General features: G+C 43.1%; 4 non-coding genes and 2 pseudogenes across 4 annotated transcripts; all 6 read right to left on the bottom strand.

The window, feature by feature from the left end:
* Positions 1–3,800: 3,800 nt before the first annotated feature.
* Positions 3,801–3,919, bottom strand: LOC125731055 (5S ribosomal RNA). Its single transcript, XR_007391344.1, has one exon. It is a non-coding gene; the product is annotated as a 5S ribosomal RNA (ribosomal RNA).
* Positions 3,920–7,275: 3,356 nt separating this feature from the next.
* LOC125731927 (5S ribosomal RNA) lies at positions 7,276–7,384 on the bottom strand (annotated as a pseudogene).
* Positions 7,385–8,461: 1,077 nt separating this feature from the next.
* On the bottom strand, positions 8,462–8,570 carry LOC125732021 (5S ribosomal RNA; annotated as a pseudogene).
* A 1,079-nt stretch (positions 8,571–9,649) lies between these two features.
* LOC125731638 (5S ribosomal RNA) lies at positions 9,650–9,768 on the bottom strand. The gene has a single exon (XR_007391638.1). It is a non-coding gene; the product is annotated as a 5S ribosomal RNA (ribosomal RNA).
* Positions 9,769–10,846: 1,078 nt separating this feature from the next.
* On the bottom strand, positions 10,847–10,965 carry LOC125733920 (5S ribosomal RNA). Its single transcript, XR_007393252.1, has one exon. It is a non-coding gene; the product is annotated as a 5S ribosomal RNA (ribosomal RNA).
* A 1,079-nt stretch (positions 10,966–12,044) lies between these two features.
* Positions 12,045–12,163, bottom strand: LOC125735665 (5S ribosomal RNA). Its single transcript, XR_007394958.1, has one exon. It is a non-coding gene; the product is annotated as a 5S ribosomal RNA (ribosomal RNA).
* Between the last annotated feature and the right edge of the window lie 621 nt (positions 12,164–12,784).

Raw genomic sequence — 12,784 nt, 5'->3', positions numbered from 1 at the left:
TCTGTTTCCTCATCTTTTATGCTAACTGGATTTGTCAATTGATGACTTTTGGCTTGGCCTCCTGCAGTTCGGATATTTATGGAGGACGAGGAAAAGGTGACCCTTGGAGGGCTAGTGGTTAACACTGTTCTACAGGCTCCGGTATCACATAGGCACTCATATATTTTCCCATTTATAATAAGCCTTCGTTTTGGTAGTTCTTCAAGTTGTTTTAGTGCTAGCAGTTGGCAAACTGCTTGCAAATCTATCTCTTCTGTCTCATCCTGTTTTTGCAGCTTATCTGGCTCTTTTGATAGTTCACAGGCTAATTGTCATTGATTCTCTGTGGAATTTGGGTTGTTTATAAACTTGGTTCTACATTGCCTAGCTAAGTGCCCAAGTTTTCCGCATGTCCAGCAAGTGTTATCTTGCTGTAATAAATTTCGCTGATTGCTCCTAAAAGCACCTCTCCCCCTTCCTCGGCCTCGTGACCTTCCTCTGAACCCTCCCCTCCCCGGAGGATTCATATGTATTATTGCAACAGTATCATTAGCAGCAAACACTGCGTCTGATTTCTGTTTTTGTGCTGTATGGGCGTGTTGGGCATATTCTAGGGCTTGCTGCACTGAACCAGTATTCTGATGTACCCAATGTTTATCTATGTATCTCTTCAGTTCAGGTTTTAGCCCTGTGATGAACGCACGTTTTAACTGTTGCTGATAAACTCCTCCATTTTCCTCATTATGAGGAATTCCTGAATTCCCTCTAAACACCACTCTCATCCTATCCATAAAATCCTCTGGCTCTTCTCCATCTTTTTGCTTGCATTGTGCAATTCTGCCATAATCTGCTCGTCTCATAAACACTGTCTCTATCCTTCCATGTAATTGCTGCATACTCTGTTGCAGAGCTTGTGAATTATGTGCAAGTGGTTGATTGTCTGGTCCATGACCAGTAAAGTCTCCTGCTACTCTTCCCCATTTATGATTGAACAGCTGTCTTAAACATTGGAACATTTCTCTACCATTCAGGTGGAAACTGCTCTGTAGTTCCAATATTGCTGTCCAAAATTCTGGTACCCCTTCATCAACAGGAGGTATTCCCTTTAATGCTGCCGTTCTATCTTCAGCTGTCCATGGTCTATAGACTAACATTGTTTCAGGTCCTCCATCTGGCTCTCTATTAGGGTTTGCCACCTCCACTAGGGGGCATTGTAATTCTATTTCTTCCTCTTCACTATCAATATCAATGCCTTCATTTCGCGGATGCCATCGAACCTTAGCAGTAGCTAGATCGCGCACAGGGTATAACGTAGGATCTCTACTCCTAGTTATAATGGGGGAAGAAGGAAGAGCTGATGGCTTCTTTGGTATTGTGCCCATAGCTGATGGTTGTTTTATTTCCCTTCTATCTACGGGTTGCATGGGGGCAGGCAATAGTGGCGGTGCTGGTGGTCTATTTTCTCTATGTTTTATTTTGGCCACCGTCTCATCATCTAAAGTGACTAGAGCGGCTGCAATTAATTTATCCTTTCTATCATCCTTTTTCTGCTTTCTACGTACATCTCTTAACTTACTTTGTTCCAACCAATTATCTGAATACTTATATTCTTTTTTCCTTTTCTCCAATTTTCCTTTCTTCAAGGTTTGTAACATTTCTAGTCTTAAATTTCCTTGTAATTTTAAGATATCTGGAGTGTGGAGTTTCCCTTCAAACCCATGTTTTTTTCTCCACCTCTGATTACTTATTTGTCCTGAACCTGGTTTATATCCTTCCATAAACTTCTCATCTCCCTCTAGTTCAATCCTCTTACTCTGATTCTTTCCCATTTTTTTTCTTTCCCGTCTCCGCACTACACAGGTCCTGGGTGGAATTTCACTGGTACGAGATATATGGGAGGACACCAATACGGCCTTCTACTGCACGCTGTTCGTGCAGCGGTATCGGTTTTCAGGGATGAAACCCGTCCTTGATCCTTCAATCACCAGTACTTCTTTCCCACCAGGCAAAATAAGAAATGGACTGACCAAAGCAACTCTAAGCCTCTATAATAGTCTTAGTCCAGTCATTCACACAATACATGCATGTTCATATTTCGCTTAATTACGGCTAAGCCTAACCCCTTTTCTGCTTAATTACGGCTAAGCCTAACCCCTTTTCTGCTTAATTACGGCTAAGCCTAACCCACGTCAATTGACCCGGTTATTTAGCTGAATAACCTTTGTTGTCTCACCTGTCCTGTGTGCCTGTGTTCCGCCACCGAGGTCCGTCAGACATCACCAGACGTCGAGCGCAGTTCTAACCACCAGCCTGATGACGAATTCACGTCACAGGTCTTTCTTGCACCCGTCTCCGAGTGGCTGTCGACAGACTTCGGTGTCGCTCCTCTCGGTGCGCTGGCGATGTCGTCAGGTGTCCTCGGATCCGGCTCGAAGGACCAAATAATATGTTGGAGAAAGCGTCAGGCTTTCCACTCCAACCCTGCACACAGGACCAAACTACAATACAGTATATGTTGGAGAAAGCGACAGGCTTTCCACTCCAACTCTGTACACACCATTAATTACGAGACAACACACTTAGAGTTTTATTTGCACAAGGGTAACCACACTCTCTGCATGCTAGGCTACAATGTGTTACAAAGGGTGGTTCCCCTTGGCACCTTTATTTATAGTCAATGGGGGGCAGGGGTCTTGGAGTGAGAACAAAGAAAAGACTGTGAGAGAAGAAGAAGTTCTGGTTTTACTCAGGTGGACAACTATTTAAACACGTGCTCAGGATACGTGTAAACTAATATAATCTAAAGTATGAAGGTAAAGAAAAACAAAATAATGTATATACATATTTACACTCATTGCTGATTATACAGAAATGATAACAAATGATTACTAACAGTTTCTTCAACCTAACACTCAGCCAGCAGCCTACCACAATTATTCCATTCTTTCCGCATCCGCACACTTCCTTCTTTTTAACTCCTTTTCACTACCGCACAGGTTAATCGCCGCACGTCCCCCGCCAGCAAACATTACTCCTTTGCCTACTGCATGCAGGCTTCTCTTAACGACCCTCTGTTATCAACTCCGCTAACAGCCACAAAATCTCCGCCGCACGAAGCCCACTGGTAGCTGCTGAATCACATGCTTCCCCAAAACGTCACGCTGTCAGAACACTGGGAGCTACACACACCAACAAGTCCATACTGCAGGCTGCAGCCAGAACAATTTTCTACATTCAAACATCGACGGCCTCTTCTCTCTAAAAATTCACCAGACCGCTTCTACCACCAGCAAAGAAGTTTCCATCCCTAATTCCTCTGTGATTCCCACTAACCTAAACATTAAGCTGGCATTGAAGGGTGTGAATTACCCCGGCCAATCTGTTCTTTTAAATACAGCTTTTAGCAAGTTTTGAAAGGAGAAGAGCAGAACTTGCTATGCCAATAATATCGAGTCTTCTGTGGCGAAGTGGTTTTTGCATAGAAAACAAAGCGGTCAGTTGAAGAGGAATAATATCAGTACTTTGTTTAAAACTGTGTGTAAAAAGCTGTCTCTTTATCATTAACAATAAGTTGTAAAACGTGAATGGGGAGTGACAGTCTTCAAGTTTGTGAGAAGATCGCGCCCTGGTGGAATAAAGGCACGAACAGCTTACAGCACCTAGAATTACCAGGAAGTATTTAGAGTAAAACGGTTTCTAAAAGCTGCCTTTATGAAAGAGAGAAAAAATATATATATATAAAATAGTAAAATGGAAGGGGAGTGCTAGATTTAAATTAATCGTGAAGTGGAGCGCCCCCTGTATAAAGTAAAAGTGAGAAAAGCTTACAGCACCTGGTATTCCCAGGTGGTCTCCCATCCAAGTACTAACCAGTCCCTACACTGCTTAGTTTCCAAGATCAGATGAGATCGGGCGTGTTCAGGGTGGTATGGCCGCAAGCAAGAGATGCTACCAAAAACATCCCTTTTGCATTACACGCCTCTATACATGCCAGTTGGTCCCATTGGATCCTACTAATGTTTTTTTTTTTTTTTATCTGACTCACACTGCAGCCCCACCATCCAATCGGCAGCGCCGGACCCACACCAAACATTCACCAAACTACTCAGCCGGCAGCCTACCACAATTATTCCATTCTTTCCGCATCCGCACACTTCCTTCTTTTTAACTCCTTTTCACTACCGCACAGGTTAATCGCCGCACGTCCCCCGCCGGCAAACATTACTCCTTTGCCTACTGCATGCAGGCTTCTCTTAACGACCCTCTGTTATCAACTCCGCTAACAGCCACAAAATCTCCGCCGCACGAAGCCCACTGGTAGCTGCTGAATCACATGCTTCCCCAAAACGTCACGCTGTCAGAACACTGGGAGCTACACACACCAACAAGTCCATACTGCAGGCTGCAGCCAGAACAATTTTCTACATTCAAACATCGACGGCCTCTTCTCTCTAAAAATTCACCAGACCGCTTCTACCACCAGCAAAGAAGTTTCCATCCCTAATTCCTCTGTGATTCCCACTAACCTAAACATTAATCTGGCATTGAAGGGTGTGAATTACCCCGGCCAACCTGCTCTTTTAAATACAGCTTTTAGCGAGTTTTGAAAGGAGGAGAAGAGCAGACCTTGCTATGCCAATAATATCGAGTCTTCTGTGGTGAAGTGGTTTTTGCATAGAAAACAAAGTGGTGAGTTGAAGAGGAATTATATCAGTACTTTGTTTAAAACTGTGTGTAAAAAGCTGTCTCTTTATCATTAACAATAAGTTGTAAAACGTGAATGGGGAGTGACAGTCTTCAAGTTTGTGAGAAGATCGCGCCCTGGTGGAATAATGGCACGAACAGCTTACAGCAGCTAGAATTACCAGGCAGTATTTAGAGTAAAACTGTTTCTAAAAGCTGCCTTTATGAAAGAGAGAAAATATATAATAATTTTGGTAAATTAGACGTTTTAGAACCACTTGACAGTAGCGATCATAACATGGTCAAATTTGAGGTTAAGTTTAGTGTTCGAAGAGCTAAGTCCAAATCAAAAATATATAATGTTAGGAAGGCTGACTTTAAGTGTATGAGACTAAAACTAGAAACTGTGAACTGGATGGAGTTAAATAACAAAACTGTTGAAGAGGCCTGGGAATTTTTTAAAAGCACATTATTGCAAGTGCAAGAGGACTTCATACCTGTTTCCAGCAAGAATAAATCTAGGAAATTGCAACCTAGGTGGTTTACTAGGGAAATAAAGCATAAAGTAAGGAGGAAAAGGGCTTTGTTCCAGCAATGGAAAATAACTGATGATGACAGAATTAAGCAGGAATATCTAAGTCTACAGGCTAAGTTAAAAAATGATATTAGACGAGCTAAAAGAAATGTCGAAAGGATGGTTGCATTGGAAGCTAAGGATGACGTTAAAAGTTTCTTCCAGTATTTTAACTCTAAAAGAGCTCTAAAACCTGAAATTACTAATCTGCAGGATAGTAAGGGTCTTATAATAGTAAACGACATTGATATAGCAAATGAGTTCAATGATAGTTTTGCACGGGTATTCACTGTTGAGGACCTTAGTAATTTACCAGTTATTACCTATCCAGCATTGTCTATAGCTAATGTATATATAACTGAAGCAGATGTTTTGCAAAGCCTAGCTAAGCTCAAAATAAATAAATCACAGGGCCCTGATGGCATCTTACCTATAGTGTTAAAAGAGATGAGGGATATTATTTGCCGACCCTTAACTTTACTGTTTCAAAAATCCTTATCTGAAGGTGTGGTACCTTCTGATTGGAAGCACGCCTTCATAACGCCTATTTTCAAAAAAGGGGATAGAAATAATTTGTCTAACTATAGGCCAATCAGTCTAACTTGTATAACTGGTAAAGTTATGGAGGCTTTAATCAAAGAGAAAATGATAGATTACCTGGACTCCAATAACATTTTGCGGGATAGCCAGCATGGATTTAGGAGAGGTAGATCCTGTTTAACAAATCTGTTGGAGTTTTTTGAGGAAGCTACTCAGGAAGTTGATGATAAGAAGGCCTATGATGTCATCTACTTAGATTTCCAAAAGGCTTTTGATGTTGTCCCCCACAAGAGGCTCCTACTTAAACTCAAAGCGACTGGTATTTTAGGTACCGTAGCGACCTGGATTGATAACTGGTTAACAGATAGGAAACAGCGAGTAGTTATAAGAGGCACAATGTCACAGTGGGCTTGCGTTCATAGTGGGGTACCGCAGGGTTCGATTTTAGGACCACTATTGTTCCTAATTTACATAAATGATATGGATACCAATATATACAGTAAACTGGTGAAATTTGCAGATGACACCAAGGTGGGTGGTGTAGCAGATACTGAATTAGTGGCTCAGCAGCTACAGCGGGATCTTGATTTAATTAGTGACTGGGCCGATACCTGGCAGATGAAATTTAACGTCGATAAATGTAAGGTACTCCATCTAGGGAGCAGAAATATAAAGTACAGGTATTTCATGTGTGTCACTGAAATAAAGGTAGCTGATCATGAGAAAGACCTTGGTGTGTATGTTGATGCTTCCATGTCCCATTCTCGCCAGTGTGGGGAAGCAATAAAAAAGGCCAATAGGATGTTGGGGTATATCTCCAGGTGTGTGGAGTTTAAGTCAAGGGAGGTAATGCTAAGATTATACAATTCCTTGGTGAGACCTCACCTAGAATATTGTGTGCAGGTTTGGTCACCATATCTTAAAAAGGACATTGTGGCCTTAGAAAAGGTGCAGCGTAGGGCCACAAAAATGATTCCTGGTCTTAGAGGAATGTCATACGAGGAACGGTTACTTGAGCTAAATCTGTTCAGTCTCAAGCAAAGGAGATTGAGGGGGGACATGATCCAGGTATATAAGATTCTAACAGGTTTGGATGCTGTTCAACCAAATAGTTACTTCAGCATTAGTTTAAATACACGAACTCGTGGCCATAGGTGGAAATTAGCGGGAGAACATTTCAAGCTGGATTTAAGGAAGCACTTCTTTACGCAGCGTGTAGAGTATGGAATAGCCTTCCTGATAATGTAGTGCAAGCTGAATCCTTGGGTTCCTTTAAATCAGAGCTAGATAAGATTTTAACGACTCTGAGCTATTAGTTTAGTTCTCCCCAAGCGAGCTTGATGGGCCGAATGGCCTCCTCTCTTTTGTATAGTTCTTATGTTCTTATGTTCTTATGTTCTTATATATATATATATATAAAATAGTAAAATGGAAGGGGAGTGATAGATTTAAATTAATCGTGAAGTGGAGCGCCCCCTGTATAAAGTAAAAGTGAGAAAAGCTTACAGCACCTGGTATTCCCAGGAGGTCTCCCATCCAAGTACTAACCAGACCCTACACTGCTTGGCTTCCGAGATCGGGCGTGTTCAGGGTGGTATGGCCATAAGCGAGAGAAGCTACCAAAAACAGCCCTTTTGCATTACACGCGTCTATACATGCCAGTTAGTCCCATTGGATCCTACTCCTGGTTTTTTTTTTTTTTTTATCTGACTCACACTGCAGCACCACCATCCAATCGGCAGCGCCGGACCCACACCAAACATTCACCAAACTACTCAGCCGGCAGCCTACCACAATTATTCCATTCTTTCCGCATCCGCACACTTCCTTCTCTTTAAGTCCTTTTCACTACCACACAGGTTAATCGCCGCACGTCCCCCGCCGGCAAACATTACTCCTTTGCCTACCGCATGCAGGCTTCTCTTAATGACCTTCTGTTATCAACTCCACTAACAGCCACAAAATCTCCGCCGCACGAAGCCCACTGGTAGCTGCTGAATCACATGCTTCCCCAAAACGTCGCGCTGTCAGAACACTGGGAGCTACACACACCAACAAGTCCATACTGCAGGCTGCAGCCAGAACAATTTTCTACATTCAAACATCGACGGCCTCTTCTCTCTAAAAATTCACCAGACCGCTTCTACCACCAGCAAAGAAGTTTCCATCCCTAATTCCTCTGTGATTCCCACTAACCTAAACATTAAGCTGGCATTGAAGGGTGTGAATTACCCCGGCCAATCTGTTCTTTTAAATACAGCTTTTGGCAAGTTTTGAAAGGAGAAGAGCAGAACTTGCTATACCAATAATATCGAGTCTTCTGTGGCGAAGTGGTTTTTGCATAGAAAACAAAGCGGTGAGTTGAAGAGGAATTATATCAGTACTTTGTTTAAAACTATGTGTAAAAAGCTGTCTCTTTATCATTAACAATAAGTTGTAAAACGTGAATGGGGAGTGACAGTCTTCAAGTTTGTGAGAAGATCGCGCCCTGGTGGAATAAAGGCACGAACAGCTTACAGCAGCTAGAATTACCAGGCAGTATTTAGAGTAAAACGGTGTGTAAAAGCTGCCTTTATGAATGAGAGAAAAATATATATATATATAAAATAGTAAAACGGAAGGGGAGTGATAGATTTAAATTAATCGTGAAGTGGAGTGCCCCCTGTATAAAGTAAAAGTGAGAAAAGCTTACAGCACCTGGTACTCCCAGGTGGTTTCCCATCCAAATACTAACCAGACCCAACCCTGCTTAGCTTCCGAGATCAGGCATGTTCAGGGTGGTATGGCCGTAAGCGAGAGACGCTATCAAAAACAGCCCTTTGCATTACACGCGTCTATACATGCCAGTTAGTCCCATTGGATCCTACTCCTGTTTTTTTTTTTTTTTTTTTATCTGACTCACACTGCAGCACCACCATCCAATCGGCAGCGCCGGACCCACAACAAACATTCACCAAACTACTCAGCCGGCAGCCTACCACAATTATTCCATTCTTTCCGCATCCGCACGCTTCCTTCTCTTTAAGTCCTTTTCACTACCTCACAGGTTAATCGCCGCACGTCCCCCGCCGGCAAACATTACTCCTTTGCCTACCGCATGCAGGCTTCTCTTAACGACCCTCTGCTATCAACTCAGCTAACAGCCTCAAAATCTCCGCCGCACGAAGCCCACTGGTAGCTGCTGAATCACATGCTTCCCCAAAACGTCGCGCTGTCAGAACACTGGGAGCTACACACACCAACAAGTCCATACTGCAGGCTGCAGCCAGAACAATTTTCTACATTCAAACATCGACGGCCTCTTCTCTCTAAAAATTCACCAGACCGCTTCTACCACCAGCAAAGAAGTTTCCATCCCTAATTCCTCTGTGATTCCCACTAACCTAAACATTAAGCTGGCATTGAAGGGTGTGAATTACCCCGGCCAATCTGTTCTTTTAAATACAGCTTTTAGCAAGTTTTGAAAGGAGAAGAGCAGAACTTGCTATGCCAATAATATCGAGTCTTCTGTGGCGAAGTGGTTTTTGCATAGAAAACAAAGCGGTCAGTTGAAGAGGAATAATATCAGTACTTTGTTTAAAACTGTGTGTAAAAAGCTGTCTCTTTATCATTAACAATAAGTTGTAAAACGTGAATGGGGAGTGACAGTCTTCAAGTTTGTGAGAAGATCGCGCCCTGGTGGAATAAAGGCACGAACAGCTTACAGCACCTAGAATTACCAGGAAGTATTTAGAGTAAAACGGTTTCTAAAAGCTGCCTTTATGAATGAGAGAAAAAAAATATATATATATAAAATAGTAAAATGGAAGGGGAGTGATAGATTTAAATTAATCGTGAAGTGGAGCGCCCCCTGTATAAAGTAAAAGTGAGAAATGCTTACAGCACCTGGTATTCCCAGGTGGTCTCCCATCCAAGTACTAACCAGACCCTACCCTGCTTAGCTTCCGAGATCAGACGAGATCGGGCGTGTTCAGGGTGGTATGGCCGTAAGCGAAAGATGCTACCAAAAACAGCCCTTTTGCATTACACGCGTCTATACATGCCAGTTAGTCCCATTGGATCCTACTAATGTTCTTTTTTTTTTTTTTATCTGACTCACACTGCAGCCCCACCATCCAATCGGCAGCGCCGGACCCACACCAAACATTCACCAAACTACTCAGCCGGCAGCCTACCACAATTATTCCATTCTTTCCGCATCCGCACACTTCCTTCTTTTTAACTCCTTTTCACTACCGCACAGGTTAATCGCCGCACGTCCCCCGCCAGCAAACATTACTCCTTTGCCTACTGCATGTAGGCTTCTCTTAACGACCCTCTGTTATCAACTCCGCTAACAGCCACAAAATCTCCGCCGCACGAAACCCACTGGTAGCTGCTGAATCACATGCTTCCCCAAAACGTCGCGCTGTCAGAACACTGGGAGCTACACACACCAACAAGTCCATACTGCAGGCTGCAGCCAGAACTATTTTCTACATTCAAACATCGACGGCCTCTTCTCTCTAAAAATTCACCAGACCGCTTCTACCACCAGCAAAGAAGTTTCCATCCCTAATTCCTCTGTGATTCCCACTAACCTAAACATTAAGCTGGCATTGAAGGGTGTGAATTACCCCGGCCAATCTGTTCTTTTAAATACAGCTTTTAGCAAGTTTTGAAAGGAGAAGAGCAGAACTTGCTATGCCAATAATATCGAGTCTTCTGTGGCGAAGTGGTTTTTGCATAGAAAACAAAGCGGTCAGTTGAAGAGGAATAATATCAGTACTTTGTTTAAAACTGTGTGTAAAAAGCTGTCTCTTTATCATTAACAATAAGTTGTAAAACGTGAATGGGGAGTGACAGTCTTCAAGTTTGTGAGAAGATCGCGCCCTGGTGGAATAAAGGCACGAACAGCTTACAGCACCTAGAATTACCAGGAAGTATTTAGAGTAAAACGGTTTCTAAAAGCTGCCTTTATGAATGAGAGAAAAAAAATATATATATATAAAATAGTAAAATGGAAGGGGATTGATAGATTTAAATTAATCGTGAAGTGGAGCGCCCCCTGTATAAAGTAAAAGTGAGAAAAGCTTACAGCACCTGGTATTCCCAGGTGGTCTCCCATCCAAGTACTAACCAGACCCTAGCCTGCTTAGCTTCCGAGATCAGACGAGATCGGGCGTGTTCAGGGTGGTATGGCCGTAAGCGAGAGATGCTACCAAAAACAGCCCTTTTGCATTACACGCGTCTATACATGCCAGTTAGTCCCATTGGATCCTACTCCGGTTTTTTTTTTTTTTATCTGACTCACACTGCAGCCCCAGCATCCAATCGGCAGCGCCGGACCCACACCAAACATTCACCAAACTACTCAGCCGGCAGCCTACCACAATTATTCCATTCTTTCCGCATCCGCACACTTCCTTCTTTTTAACTCCTTTTCACTACCGCACAGGTTAATCGCCGCACGTCCCCCGCCAGCAAACATTACTCATTTGCCTACTGCATGTAGGCTTCTCTTAACGACCCTCTGTTATCAACTCCGCTAACAGCCACAAAATCTCCGCCGCACGAAACCCACTGGTAGCTGCTGAATCACATGCTTCCCCAAAACGTCGCGCTGTCAGAACACTGGGAGCTACACACACCAACAAGTCCATACTGCAGGCTGCAGCCAGAACTATTTTCTACATTCAAACATCGACGGCCTCTTCTCTCTAAAAATTCACCAGACCGCTTCTACCACCAGCAAAGAAGTTTCCATCCCTAATTCCTCTGTGATTCCCACTAACCTAAACATTAAGCTGGCATTGAAGGGTGTGAATTACCCCGGCCAATCTGTTCTTTTAAATACAGCTTTTAGCAAGTTTTGAAAGGAGAAGAGCAGAACTTGCTATGCCAATAATATCGAGTCTTCTGTGGCGAAGTGGTTTTTGCATAGAAAACAAAGCGGTCAGTTGAAGAGGAATAATATCAGTACTTTGTTTAAAACTGTGTGTAAAAAGCTGTCTCTTTATCATTAACAATAAGTTGTAAAACGTGAATGGGGAGTGACAGTCTTCAAGTTTGTGAGAAGATCGCGCCCTGGTGGAATAAAGGCACGAACAGCTTACAGCACCTAGAATTACCAGGAATTATTTAGAGTAAAACGGTTTCTAAAAGCTGCCTTTATGAATGAGAGAAAAAAAAAATACATATATATATAAAATAGTAAAATGGAAGGGGAGTGATAGATTTAAATTAATCGTGAAGTGGAGCGCCCCCTGTATAAAGTAAAAGTGAGAAAAGCTTACAGCACCTGGTATTCCCAGGTGGTCTCCCATCCAAGTACTAACCAGACCCTACCCTGCTTAGCTTCCGAGATCAGACGAGATCGGGCGTGTTCAGGGTGGTATGGCCGTAAGCGAGAGATGCTACCAAAAACAGCCCTTTTGCATTGCACGCGTCTATACATGCCAGTTAGTCCCATTGGATCCTACTCCTGTTTTTTTTTTTTTTATCTGACTCACACTGCAGCCCCACCATCCAATCGGCAGCGCCGGACCCACACCAAACATTCACCAAACTACTCAGCCGGCAGCCTACCACAATTATTCCATTCTTTCCGCATCCGCACACTTCCTTCTTTTTAACTCCTTTTCACTACCGCACAGGTTAATCGCCGCACGTCCCCCGCCAGCAAACATTACTCCTTTGCCTACTGCATGTAGGCTTCTCTTAACGACCCTCTGTTATCAACTCCGCTAACAGCCACAAAATCTCCGCCGCACGAAACCCACTGGTAGCTGCTGAATCACATGCTTCCCCAAAACGTCGCGCTGTCAGAACACTGGGAGCTACACACACCAACAAGTCCATACTGCAGGCTGCAGCCAGAACTATTTTCTACATTCAAACATCGACGGCCTCTTCTCTCTAAAAATTCACCAGACCGCTTCTACCACCAGCAAAGAAGTTTCCATCCCTAATTCCTCTGTGATTCCCACTAACCTAAACATTAAGCTGGCATTGAAGGGTGTGAATTAC

The sequence above is a fragment of the Brienomyrus brachyistius genome, chromosome 2 (assembly GCF_023856365.1).
Source record: "Brienomyrus brachyistius isolate T26 chromosome 2, BBRACH_0.4, whole genome shotgun sequence".
Lineage (NCBI taxonomy): Eukaryota > Metazoa > Chordata > Actinopteri > Osteoglossiformes > Mormyridae > Brienomyrus > Brienomyrus brachyistius.
This window is presented reverse-complemented; position numbering and strand designations above follow the sequence as displayed.